The sequence below is a fragment of the Rhipicephalus microplus genome, chromosome 5 (assembly GCF_043290135.1).
Source record: "Rhipicephalus microplus isolate Deutch F79 chromosome 5, USDA_Rmic, whole genome shotgun sequence".
Taxonomy (NCBI): Eukaryota; Metazoa; Arthropoda; class Arachnida; order Ixodida; family Ixodidae; genus Rhipicephalus; species Rhipicephalus microplus.
The window spans coordinates 196,063,784-196,077,575 of NC_134704.1; the positions used below are offsets into that span (position 1 = coordinate 196,063,784).

At 46.9% G+C, this 13,792-nt stretch overlaps 1 non-coding gene across 1 annotated transcript; it reads right to left on the minus strand.

Moving 5' to 3' along the window:
- Positions 1–1,078: 1,078 nt before the first annotated feature.
- On the minus strand, positions 1,079–1,150 carry TRNAT-UGU (transfer RNA threonine (anticodon UGU)). Its single transcript has one exon. It is a non-coding gene; the product is annotated as a tRNA-Thr (tRNA).
- Between the last annotated feature and the right edge of the window lie 12,642 nt (positions 1,151–13,792).

Here is a 13,792-nt window from a genome sequence, read left to right on the forward strand (position 1 = left end):
AAGTCTGCCAGTATGAGACCCTCGTTAATGAATTAAGGAAAGAAGTGTATACTTAAGGGCTCGTTTTTTCAGTGATTCACACAATATTGATGAGATCTAACAGATATTAATGCCAAGAAAAGTATAGGGGAATACATTAGACCGAATTGTAATGTTAACATGAAGAAAAGTAAGTGAAAAGATAACTTGCCATGGGCAGGATCCCAACCGGCGACCTTCAGATGACGCATTCGATGCTCTGCCACTGAGCTACCACGACAGCTATCCCCCGGCCACTTTATTGGGTTTATATGTGAATTAAACGTGGGAGTTTCAGTCAGCGCCACCAATAGCCATGGCGGCGAGTGTAGCACAATCTTTCGAGCTTATTTGGCCTCACGTAGCACATGAACTTATTACGAGTTGGCAGCTGACCAATAGTCCCTCGTATACAACCTAAAGGCGCTAAGTCTGCCAGTACGAGACCCTCGTTAATGAATTAAAGAAACAAGTGTATACTTAAGGGCTTGTTTTTTCTGTGTTTTAAACAATATAACGAGGTCTAACAGACAATAATGCCAAGGAAAGTATAGAGGAAGACATTAGACCGAATCGTAATGTAAATATGAAGAAAAGTGGGTGAAAAGATAACTTGCCGTGAGCAGGATCTGAACCTGCGACCTTCGAATGACGCGTTCAATGCTCTACCACTGAGCTACCACAACAGCCCTCACACAGCCACTTTATTGGGTTTATATGTGAATTAAACGTTGGAGTTTCAGTCAGCGCCACCAGTAGCCATGGCGGCGAGTGTAGCACACTATTTTGAGCCTATATGGCGTCACGTAGCACGTGAACTTATTACCAGTTGTCAGCTGACCAATAGTCTCTAGTATACAACCTAAAGGCGCTAAGTCTGCCAGTACGAGACCCTCGTTAATGAATTAGGGAAAGAAGTGTATACTAAAGGGCTCGTTTTTTCTGTGTTTTACACAATATTAATGAGATTCAACAGACAATATTGCCAAGGAAAGTATAGGGGAAGACATTAGACCGAATGTTAATGTAAATATGAAGAAAAGTGGGTGAAAAGATAACTTGCCGTGGGCAGGATCCGAACCTGCAACCTTCGAATGACACATTCGATGCTCTACCACTGAGCTACCACGACAGCTATCCCCCGGCCACTTTATTGGATTTATGTGTGAATTAACCGTGGGAGTGTCAGCCAGTGCCACCAGTATCCATGGAGGCGAGTGTAGCACACTCTTTTGAGCCTATTTGGCGTCACGTAGCACGTGAACTTATTACGAGTTGTAAGCTGACCAATTGTCCTTCGTATACAACCTAAAGGCGCTAAGTCTGCCAGTACGAGACCCACGTTAATGAATTAAGGAAAGAAGTGTATACTTAAGGGCTCGTTTTTTCTGTGTTTTAAACAATATAACGAGATCTAACAGACAATAATGCCAAGGAAAGTATAGGGGAAGACATTAGACCGAGTCGTAATGTAAATATGAAGAAAAGTGGGTGAAAAGATAACTTGCCGTGAGCAGGATCCGAACCTGCGACCTTCGAATGACGCGTTCGATGCTCTACCACTGAGCTACCATGACAGCTCTCACCCAGCCACTTTATTGGGTTTATATGTGAATTAAACGTGGGAGTTTTAGTCAGCGCCACCAGTAGCCATCACGGCGAGTGTAGCACACTCTTTCGAGCTTATTTGGCCTCACGTAGCACATGAATTTATTACGAGTTGGCAGCTGACCAATAGTCCCTCGTATACAACCTAAAGGCGCTAAGTCTGCCAGTACGAGACCCTCGTTAATGAAATAAAGAAACAAGTGTATACTTAAGGGCTTGTTTTTTCTGTGTTTTAAACAATATAACGAGGTCTAACAGACAATAATGCCAAGGGAAGTATAGAGGAAAACATTAGACCGAATCGTAATGTAAATATGAAGAAAAGTGGGTGAAAAGATAACTTGCCGTGAGCAGGATCTGAACCTGCGACCTTCGAATGACGCGTTCAATGCTCTACCACTGAGCTACCACGACAGCCCTCACCCAGCCACTTTATTGGATTTATATGTGAATTGAACGTGGGAGTTTCAGTCAGCGCCACCAGTAGCTATGGCGGTGAGTGTAGCACATTCTTTTGAGCCTGTTAGGCGTCAAGTAGCACTTGAACTTATTACGAGTTGGCAGCTGGCCAATAGTCCCTCGTATACAACCTTAAGGCGCTAAGTCTGCCAGTATGAGACCCTCGTTAATGAATTAAGGAAAGAAGTGTATACTTAAGGGCTCGTTTTTTCAGTGATTCACACAATATTGATGAGATCTAACAGATATTAATGCCAAGGAAAGTATAGGGGAATACATTAGACCGAATTGTAATGTTAACATGAAGAAAAGTAAGTGAAAAGATAACTTGCCATGGGCAGGATCCCAACCGGCGACCTTCAGAGGACGCATTCGATGCTCTACCACTGAGCTACCACGACAGCTATCCCCCGGCCACTTTATTGGATTTATATGTGAATTAAACGTGGGAGTGTCAGTCAGCGAAACCAGTAGCCATGGAGGCGAGTGTAGCACACTCTTTTGAGCCTATTTGGCGTCACGTAGCACGTGAACTTATTACGAGTTGTAAGCTTACCAATAGTCCCTCGTATACAACCTAAAGGCGCTAAGTCTGCCAGTACGAGACCCACGTTAATGAATTAAGGAAAGAAGTGTATACTTAAGGCCTCGTTTTTTCTGTGTTTTAAACAATATAACGAGATCTAACAGACAATATTGCCAAGGAAAGTATAGGGGAAGACATTAGACCGAATCGTAATGTAAATATGAAGGAAAATGGGTGAAAAGATAACTTGCCGTGGACAGGATCCGAACCTGCGACCTTCGAATGACGCGTTTGATGCTCTACCGCTGAACTACCACAATAGCTATCCGCCCCCCTCACTTTGTTTGGTTTATATGTGAAATAAACATGGGAGTGTCAGTCAGCGCCACCAGTAGCCATGGCGGCGAGTGTAGCACACTCTTTTGAGCCTATTTGGCGTCACGTAGCACGTGAACTTATTACGAGTTGTCGGCTGACCAATGGTCCCTCGTAGACAACCTAAAGGCGCTAAGTCTGCCAGTGCGAGACCTTCCTTAATGAATTAAGGAAAGAAGTGTATACTTAAGGGCTCGTTTTTTCTGTGTTTTAAACAATATAACGAGATCTAACAGACAACAATGCCAAGGATAGTATAGGAGAGGACATAAGACCGAATCGTAATGTAAATATTAAGAAAAGTGGGTGAAAAGATAACTTGCCGTGAGCAGAATTTGAACCTGCGACCTTCCAATGACGCGTTCGATGCTCTACCACTGTGCTACCACGACAGCTCTCACCCAGCCACTTTATTGGGTTTATATGTGAATTAAACGTGGGAGTTTCAGTCAGCGCCACCAGTAGCTATGGCGGCGAGTTTAGCACACTCTTTTGAGCCTATTTGGCCTCACGTAGCACGTGAACTTATTACGAGTTGGCAGCTGACCAATAATCCCTCGTATACAACCTAAAGGCGCTAAGTCTGCCAGTACGAGACCCTCGTTAATGAATCAAGGAAATATGTGTATACGTAAGTGCTTGTTTTTTCTGTGTTTTACACTTTATTAATGAGATCTAACAGACAATAATGCAATGGAAAGTGTAGGGGAAGACATTAGACCGAATTGTACTGTAAATATGAAGAAAAGGGGCGAAAAGATAACTTGCCGTGGGCAGCATCCGAACCTGCGACCTTCGAATGACGCGTTCGATACTCTACCACTGAGCTACCACGACAGCTATCTTCTAGCCACTATAATGGGTTTATATGTGAATTAAACGTGGGTGTGTCAGTCAGCGTCACCAGTAGCCATGGCGGCGAGTGTAGCACACTCTTTTGAGCCTATTCGGCGTCACGTAGCACGTGAACTTATTACGAGTTGTCGGCTGACCAATAGTCCCTCGTATACAACCTAAAGGCGCTAAGTCTGCCAGTACGAGACCCTCGCTAATGAATTAAGGAAAGAAGTGTATACTTAAGGGCTCGTTTTTTCTGTGTTTACACAAAATAATGAGATCCAACAGACAATAATGCCAAGGAAAGTATAGGGGAAGACATTAGACCGAGTCGTAATGTAAATATGAAGAAAAGTGGGTGAAAAGATAACTTGCCGTGGGCAGGATCCGAACCTACAACCTACGAATGACGCGTTCGATGCCCTACCACTGAGCTACCACGACAGCTATGCCCCGGCCACTTTATTGGGTTTATATGTGAATTAAACGTGGGAGTGTCAGCCAGCGCCACCAGTAGCCATGGAAGCGAGTGTAGCACACTCTTTGAGCCTATTTGGCGTCACGTAGCACGTGAACTTATTACGATTTGTAAGCTGACCAATAGTCCCTCGTATACAACCTAAAGGCGCTAAGTCTGCCAGTATGAGACCCACGTTAATGAATTAAGGAAAGAAGTGTATACTCAAGGGCTCGTTTTTTCTGTGTTTTAAACACTATAACGAGATCTAACAGACAATAATGCCAAGGAATGTATAGGGGAATACATTAAACCGAATTGTAATGTAAACATGAAGAAAAGTAAGTGAAAAGATAACTTGCCATGGGCAGGATCTGAACCGGAGACCTTCGAATGACGCGTTCGATGCTCTACCACTGAGCTGCCACGACAGCTATCTGCCAGCAACTTTATTGGGTTTATATGTGAATTAAACGTGGGAGTGTCAGTCAGCGCCACCAGTAGCCATGGCGGCGAGTGTAGCACACTCTTTTGAGCCTATTTGGCGTCACGTAGCAGGTGAACTTATTACAAGTTGGCAGCTGACCCATACTCCCTCGTATACAACCTAAAGGCGCTAAGCCTGCCAGTACGAGACCCTCGTTAATGAATTAAGGAAAGAAGTGTATACTTAAGGGCTCGTTTTTTGTGTTTTACACAATAATAATGCGATACATCACACAATAATGCCAAGGAAAGTATAGGGAAAGACATAAGACCGAATGGTAATGTAAATGTGAAGAAAAGTTGGTGAAAAGATAACTTGCCGTGAGCAGGATCCGAACCTGCGACCTTCCAATGACGCGTTCGATGCTCTACCACTGAGCTACCATGACAGCTCTCACCCAGCCACTTTATTGGGTTTATATGTGAATTAAACGTGGGAGTTTCAGTCAGCGCCACCAGTAGCCATGGTTGCAAGTGTAGCACACTCTTTTGAGCCTATTTGGCGTCACGTAGCACGTGAACTTATTACGAGTTGTCAGCTGACCAATAGTCTCTCGTATACAACCTAAAGGCGCGAAGTCTGCCAGTACGACACCCCCGTTAAATAATTAAGGAAAATATATACTTAAGGGCTCGTTGTTTCTGTGTTTTACACAATTATAATGAGATCAAACAGACAATAATGACAAGGAAAGTTTAGGGGAAGACAATAGACCGAACGGTAATGTAAATATGAAGAGAAGTGGGTGAAAAGATAACTTGCCGTGGGCAGGATCCGAACCTGTGACCTTCGAATGACGTGTTCGATGCTCTACCACTGAGCTACCACGACAGCTATCCCCCGGTCACTTTATTGGGTTTATATGTGAATTAAACGTCGGAGTGTCAATCAGCGCCACCAGTAGCCCTGGCGGCGAGTGTAGCACACTCTTTTGAGCCTATTTGGCGTCACGGAGCACGTGAACTTATTTCGAGTTGTCAGCTGACCAATAGTCCCTCGTATACAACCTAAAGGCGCTAAGTCTGACAGTACGAGACCCACGTTAATGAATTAAGGAATAAAGTGTATTCTTAAGGGCTCGTTTTCTCTGTGTTTTACACAATATTGTCACGTGCTTGTCAAAAAGAAAGACAATGACAGTTGTGCATGTGCCGTGAAGTACAATGAAATGGATGAAAAAGAAGAACTCTCTTGCGCGTTCTATTAAAAAGAACCTACCTGCTGCTGGTGTCTCAGTTTCTGCCGCAAGACCTCTGTTTCGACGTCGTGACACTGGTGGAGGTGCTGGAGCCTACACCCTGATGCAGGACAGTCTTACTCGGACCCGTTCACCTAATCCAGAGACTCAGCCCCTCGTCACGACTCCAGTGCACCGATTCAGTCGGCGCCTACTTGGCCTAAGTCCAGAGTCCGCACCTGTTCCGCCTCTTTCCAGCATGGCAGCTCCTACGACATCCACGGTTATCCCGCCATCGCAGACCACTCTTCTCTCGCAGGTAACTCTTGAACATCCTCGCGTTCCTGAAGTTTTCCGTGGGGAAGAGTACGAGGATGTCGAAGACTGGCTCGAACAGTTCGAACGGGTCGCTGTATCCAACAACTGGACCGAACAGCACGAACTTGGCCGTGCATATTTCGCACTGGAAGATAGCGCTCGCACGTGGTATGAGAACCGCGAGGCTACATTCCAATCTTAGGAAGACTTCCGTCGAAAGCTCCTCGCTACATTTTTGAACTCGGACCGACGGGATCGCGCACAGCAAGTGATTGAGGCACGCGTGCAAAAACCCAATGAAACAGCCGCCATGTACGCAGAGGGTATGATCCGTCTGTTTCGACGAGGTGACCCTTACATGCTTGAGGCGAAGAAGGTGCGTCACCTAATGCAGGGGGTTAAGGAACAAGTGTTTGCGGGCCTCTTAAGAAATACACCTACAACTGTAGATGAATTCATAAGAGAGGCGACAGTCATCGAGCGCGCACTGCAACAACGACGCCGACACTTTGACCGCCTGCAGAACCACACGGCAGTAAGTGCTGCAGCTCAGAACACTGCCGTATGCGAAAGTTCCCTGCGGCAAATGATTAGAGAAATACTGCGTGAGGAACTTCGGGCCCTCTGCGTTCCCCCTGCCCAACCGCCAGTCGCATCTGTTGCCGAAATCGTCCGCCAGGAGTTGAGGCAAGCCATTACACCACCCGCGCCAAATCCTGAGCCACATCCAGCGAGCTACGCTGATGTGGTCCGTCGTCCTCCACCGACATTTGTGGCGACGCCCTTCCAGCCACAACCCACTGCCGTACCTTGGTGGCAACGAGATTCTACGAGACGACCACCAGTTCGCCGAACTGACTTGTGGCACATGGCCGACCGTCGACCCATTTGCTACCGCTGCGGAGAACCCGGTCACATTGCCCGCTATTGCCGTCACGGTGATTCTGGGTTCGGGAACTTTTCTCGTCCCGCTTCTTTCCGCTCCGAAGACCGTCGTGCCCGCGATGCCGATCAACTATAGCCTGCGCAATCAACCCCACCGCGTCGCTGGCGATCTCCATCACCTGCGCGTCACCGTGACTTCCCTCAGAGCTACGCGGACGTCACCAGAGGCCGTTCGCCTAGCCCGCGCCAAGGAAACTAACTGATGCGACCTCGGGGGGCAAGGTTGCCAATCGTCGACACACTGAAAAGTTCCCCCAATCATCGCAAGAAGGTATGACGACAACGACGATGAATACGACGACGAATATTAAGGCTGAAGAAGTTGTACGTGCCGATCTGAGCGTTCTCATTGACGGACATCACGTTACAGCACTGGTCGACACTGGCGCCGACTTTTCAATCATGCGACAAGAGCTCGCCGACCGCCTCAGAAAGGTCAAGACACCGTGGACAGGGCCGCACATAAAGAGTGCTGGTGGTCAGCTGATGACACCCACGGGTAAATGCACCACTAGACTTCGCATCGAAGATTCTAGCTTCGTGGCCACTTTCGTCCTGTTGCCAGACTGCTGTAAAGAGTTAATTTTGGGAATGGAGTTTCTTCAAGATCATGGCGCTGTTATCGACATCCCTCAACGTATGGTGACGTTTTGCGCTCATCCTTATGCCGAAAACAGCAGTGAAGAACCACGCGGCCGTTTGCGAATAGCCGACGATGTGACACTCCCACCGAGATCCTGCTGCCTTGTGTCGGTGTCCAGTGGGTGTCCTTGCTATAAAGATGTGATAGCGGAGCACATAGTCACTCTTTTGTTCACGCAAGGAATTTCCATCGCGAGGGGCGTCCTGGCGCTTACTGGTGGACAGGCGGAATTGCTGCTCACAAACTTCAGCAACGAGCGCCGTCAAATCCAGAAGGGTACCGCAATTGCCTACTACGACGATGTAGACCAAGCCGGGGATTGTTTTACCTTGCAACCAGATGACGCGGCTGTCCCCGCCTCGACAACTTTGTCGGTGGACATCTGCTCTACGCTACCGCCCTCTGATAGGAAGCGCCTGCTTGAACTTATACACCAATTCGAAGACTGCTTTTCGCATACGTCAAAGGTACAGCAAACACCATTGACCAAGCACCGCATCATTACTGAAGACAACACGCGACCAATTCGGCAAAACCCCTACCGTGTGTCTCCGAAAGAGCGCGAGGAGATTCAGAAGCAAGTACACAAGATGCTCGAGGATGACGTCATACAACATTCGAAAAGACCTTGGGCGTCCCCCGTGGTTTTGGTCAAGAAAAAAGACGGCAGCTTGCGCTTCTGTATTGATTATCGCAAGTTGAACCAAGTCACGAAGAAAGACGTCTATCCACTGCCCCGCATAGACGATTCACTCGATCGGCTGCGTCATGCGCGCTATTTCTCTTCAATGGACCTCCGAAGCGGCTACTGGCAGATAGAAGTTGACGAGAGAGATCGTGAAAAAACGGCCTTCGTGACGCTCGACGGCCTCTACGAATTTAAGGTGCTTCTTTTTGGGTTGTGCTCGGCGCCAGCCACTTTTCAACGTCTCATGGACACCGTACTATCAGGCCTGAAGTGGCAAACATGTTTGGTCTATCTCGACGATGTTATTGTATTCTCAGCAACATTCGAGGAACATCTCAGCCGTTTATTCACCGTCCTCCAAGCCATACGTTCGGCCGGCCTTACTTTACAACCGGAAAAATGTCATTTTGGTTTTAACGAACTCAACTTCTTAGGCCACGTTGTCAGTCACGAGGGTGTTCGACCTGACCCGGCCAAAATAGACGCCGTAGCGCAATTTCCTGCACCTTGCGACAAAAAGGCCGTGAGACGCTTTTTAGGGTTGTGTGCCTATTACCGGCGATTTATTGAGGACTTTTTGTCTATTGCGGCGCCGTTGACACGACTCACACGTGAGGACGTCCCCTTCTTCTTTGTGCTGGCTCACCAACCTTAAAGATCCATCTGGCCGTTTGGCACGCTGGAGCCTAAGACTTCAAGAGTTCGACATGACCATCGTCTATAAATCTGGGAAGCGGCACACCGACGCCGACTGTCTCTCACGGTCGCCAGTGGAGACTGTCGGTCGTGATGACGAAAACATCGACGCGGCATTCTTGGGAGTCGTCAACACGGCCTGTATTGCACAGGAGCAGCGCAGTGACCCCGAGCTCTTACAACTTATTGAATATTTAGAAGGACGACGTAAGGACGTGCCACGGTTATTTGCCAGAGGACTGCCATCTTTTTGCTTGCTAAACGATGTTCTCTATAAGAGAAACTTCTCACCAACCGGCAACCCGCACTTGCTCGTCGTGCCTGCCTCTCTTCGAAAAGAAATTATGGAAGCATGCCATGATGAAGCAACTTCTGGTCATCTAGGCTACACCCGAACATTGTGCCGACTGCGATGCAAGTACTACTGGCCAAAGTTACCCGCTGATGTTAACCATCACGTGCGAACTTGCACCGACTGCCAAAGACGCAAAGCACCTCCTAGCAAGCCAGCCGGTCTTTTACATCCAGTCCTAGCACCAGCGAAGCCGTTCACTCTGATTGGAATGGATTGCCTGGGCCCCTTTCCAACTTCCACAACAGGTAACAGATGGATAATCGTGGCCACCGATTACCTCTCCCGTTATGCGGAGACTAAAGCAATGCAGCGCGGCACAGCAGCAGAGGCCGCTCAGTTCTTCATCGAAAACATCGTCCTTCATCATGGCGCTCCGACAGCAGTGATCACAGACAGAGGACCTGCCTTCACCGCAGAACTTTTGGAGTCGGTTCTCAGACTCAGCGGTACAGCTCACCGGAAAAACACTGCTTACCATCCGCAGACAAACGGACTGACAGAGCGCCTCAATAGGACCCTCACAGACATGATCAGGATGTACGTTGACACAGAGCATAAAAACTGGGATCAGATATTGCCGTACGTTACCTTTGCCTATAATACCGCTCGACAAGAAACCACTGGAATGACGCCGTTCAGTCTGATCTATGGTCGCGAAGTCACGACAACGTTGGACGCCATGTTGCCGCATGAGTGTGACGACGTTCATGTGACAGCTCGCGCGTGTGCGCATCTGTCATCAACAGCATCAAGATGCACAACGGTACGACCCCTGACACAAGTTTATTAGCTACACACCAGGCGACAAGGTCTGGGTCTGGATTCCGATACGTCGACGTGGACTGTCGGAAAAACTGCTAAGACAATATTTTGGCCCATACAGCGTCACGCGACGCTTGAATGACGTGAACTATGAAGTTGTTCCTGACACTGACTATAGTTCTAAGCGTCGAAATTATTTACCCGAAGTTGTACACGTCGTGCGTATGAAACCATATTTATCCAGTTGACGCGACCACTTCATACGCCTGGTAGAGCGCCTAGGTTGCGCATCGGGACGATGCCTCTTTCGGAGGGAGGCAAATGTCAAGTGCTTGTCAAAAAGGAAGAAAATTACAGTTGTGCATGTGCCATGAAGTACATTGAAATGAATGAAAAAGAAGAACTCTCTTGCGCGTTCTATTAAAAAGAACCTACCTGCTGCTGGTGTCTCAGTTTCTGCCGCAAGACCTCTGTTTCGACGTCGTGACAATATAACGAGATCTAACAGACAATAATGCCAAGGAAAGTATAGGGGAAGACATTAGACCGAATCGTAATGTAAATATGAGGAAAAGTGGGTGAAAAGATAACTTGCCGTGAGCAGGATCCGAACCTGCGACCTTCCAATGACGCGTTCGATGCTCTACCACTGAGCTACCATGACAGCTCTCACCCAGCCACTTTATTGGGTTTATATGTGAATTAAACGTGGGAGTTTCAGTCAGCGCCACCAGTAGCCATGGCGGTGAGTGCAGCACATTCTTTTGAGCCTGTTAGGCGTCAAGTAGCACTTGAACTTATTACGAGTTGGCAGCTGACCAATAGTCCCTCGTATACAACCTTAAGGCGCTAAGTATGCCAGTATGAGACCCTCGTTAATGAATTAAGGAAAAAAGTGTATACTTAAGGGCTCGTTTTTTCTGTGATTCACACAATATTGATGAGATCTAACAGACAATAATGCCAAGGAAAGTATAGGGGAATACATTAGACTGAATTGTAATGTAAACATGAAGAAAAGTGAGTGAAAAGATAACTTGCCATGGGCAGGATCCAAACCGGCGACCTTCAGATGACGCATTCGATTCTCTACCACTGAGCTACCACGACAGCTATCCCCCGGCCACTTTATTGGGTTTATATGTGAATTAAACGTGGGAGTGTCAGCCAGCGCCACCAGTAGCCATGGAGGCGAGTGTAGCACACTCTTTTGAGCCTATTTGGCGTCACGTAGCACGTGAAATTATTACGAGTTGTAAGCTGACCAATAGTCCCTTGTATACAACCTAAAGGCGCTAAGTCTGCCAGTACGAGACCCACGTTAATGAATTAAGGAAAGAAGTGTATACCTAAGGGCTCGTTTTTTCTGTGTTTTAAACAATATAACGAGATCTAACAGACAATAATGCCAAGGAAAGTATAGGAGAGGACATTAGACCGAATCGTAATGTAAATATTAAGAAAAGTGGGTGAAAAGATAAGTTGCCGTGAGCAGAATTCGAACCTGCGACCTTCCAATGACGCGTTCGATGCTCTACCACTGAGCTACCACGACAGCTCTCACCCAGCCACTTTATTGGGTTTATATGTGAAATAAACGTGGGAGTTTCAGCCAGCGCCACCAGTAGCTATGGCGGCGAGTGTAGCACACTATTTTGAGCCTATTTGGCCTCACGTAGCACGTGAACTTATTACGAGTTGGCAGCTGACCAATAATCCCTCGTATACAACCTAAAGGCGCTAAGTCTGCCAGTACGAGACCCTCGTTAACGAATCAAGGAAATAAGTGTATACTTAAGTGCTTGTTTTTTCTGTGTTTTACACTTTATTAATGAGATCTAATAGACAATAATGCAAAGGAAAGTATAGGGGAAGACATTAGACCGAATTGTACTGTAAATATGAAGAAATGGGGTGAAAAGATAACTTGCCGTGGGCAGGATCCAAACCTGCGACCTTCCAATGACGCGTTCGATGCTCTACCACTGAGCTACCACGACAGCTATCCCCCGGCCACTTTATTGGGTTTATATGTGAATTAAACGTGGGAGTGTCAGCCAGTGCCACCAGAATCCATGGAGGTTAGTGTAACACACTCTTTTGAGCCTATTTGGCGTCACGTAGCACGTGAACTTATTACCAGTTGTCAGCTGACCAATAGTCTCTAGTATACAACCTAAAGGCGCTAAGTCTGCCAGTACGAGACCCTCGTTAATGAATTAGGGAAAGAAGTGTATACTAAAGGGCTCGTTTTTTCTGTGTTTTACACAATATTAATGAGATCCAACAGACATTATTGCCAAGGAAAGTATAGGGGAAGACATTAGACCGAATGTTAATGTACTTATGAAGAAAAGTGGGTGAAAAGATAACTTGCCCTGGGCAGGATCCGAACCTGCAACCTTCGAATGACGCGTTCGATGCTCTACCACTGAGCTACCACGACAGCTATCCCCCGGCCACTTTATTGGATTTATATGTGAATTAAACGTGGGAGTGTCAGTCAGCGCCACCAGTAGCCATGGAGGCGAGTGTAGCACACTCTTTTGAGCCTATTTGGCGTCACGTAGCACGTGAACTTATTACGAGTTGTAAGCTGACCAATAGTCCCTCGTATACAACCTAAAGGCGCTAAGTCTGCCAGTACGAGACCCACGTTAATGAATTAAGGAAAGAAGTGTATACTTAAGGCCTCGTCTTTTCTGTGTTTTAAACAATATAACGAGATCTAACAGACAATATTGCCAAGGAGAGTATAGGGGAAGACATTAGACCGAATTGTAATGTAAATATGAAGAAAAGTGGGTGGAAAGATAACTTGCTGTGAGCAGGTACCGAACCTGCGACCTTCGAATGACGCGTTCGATGCTCTACCACTGAGCTAACAGGACATCTCTCCCTAGCCACTTTATTGGGTTTATATGTGAATTAAACGTGGGAGTGCCAGTCAGCGCCACCAGTAGCCATGGCGGCGAGTGTAGCACACTTTTTTTAGCCTATTTGGCGTCACGTAGCACGTGAACTTATTACGAGTTGTAAGCTGACCAATAGTCCCTCGTATAAAACCTAAAGGCGCTAAGTCTGCCAGTACGAGACCCTCGCTAGTGAATTAAGGAAAGAAGTGTATACTTAAGGGCACGTTTTTTTTTGTGTTTTACACAATAATAATGATATCTAACAGACAATAATGCCAAGCAAAATGTAGCGGAAGACATTAGACCGAATCGTAATGTAAATATGAAGGAAAATGGGTAAAAAGATAACTTGCCGTGGACAGGATCCGAACCTGCGACCTTCGAATGACGCGTTCGATGCTCTACCGCGTAACTACCACAATAGCTATCCGCCCCCCTCACTTTGTTGGGTTTATATGTGAAATAAACATGGGAGTGTCAGTCAGCGCCACCAGTAGCCATGGCGGCGAGTGTAGCACACTCTTTT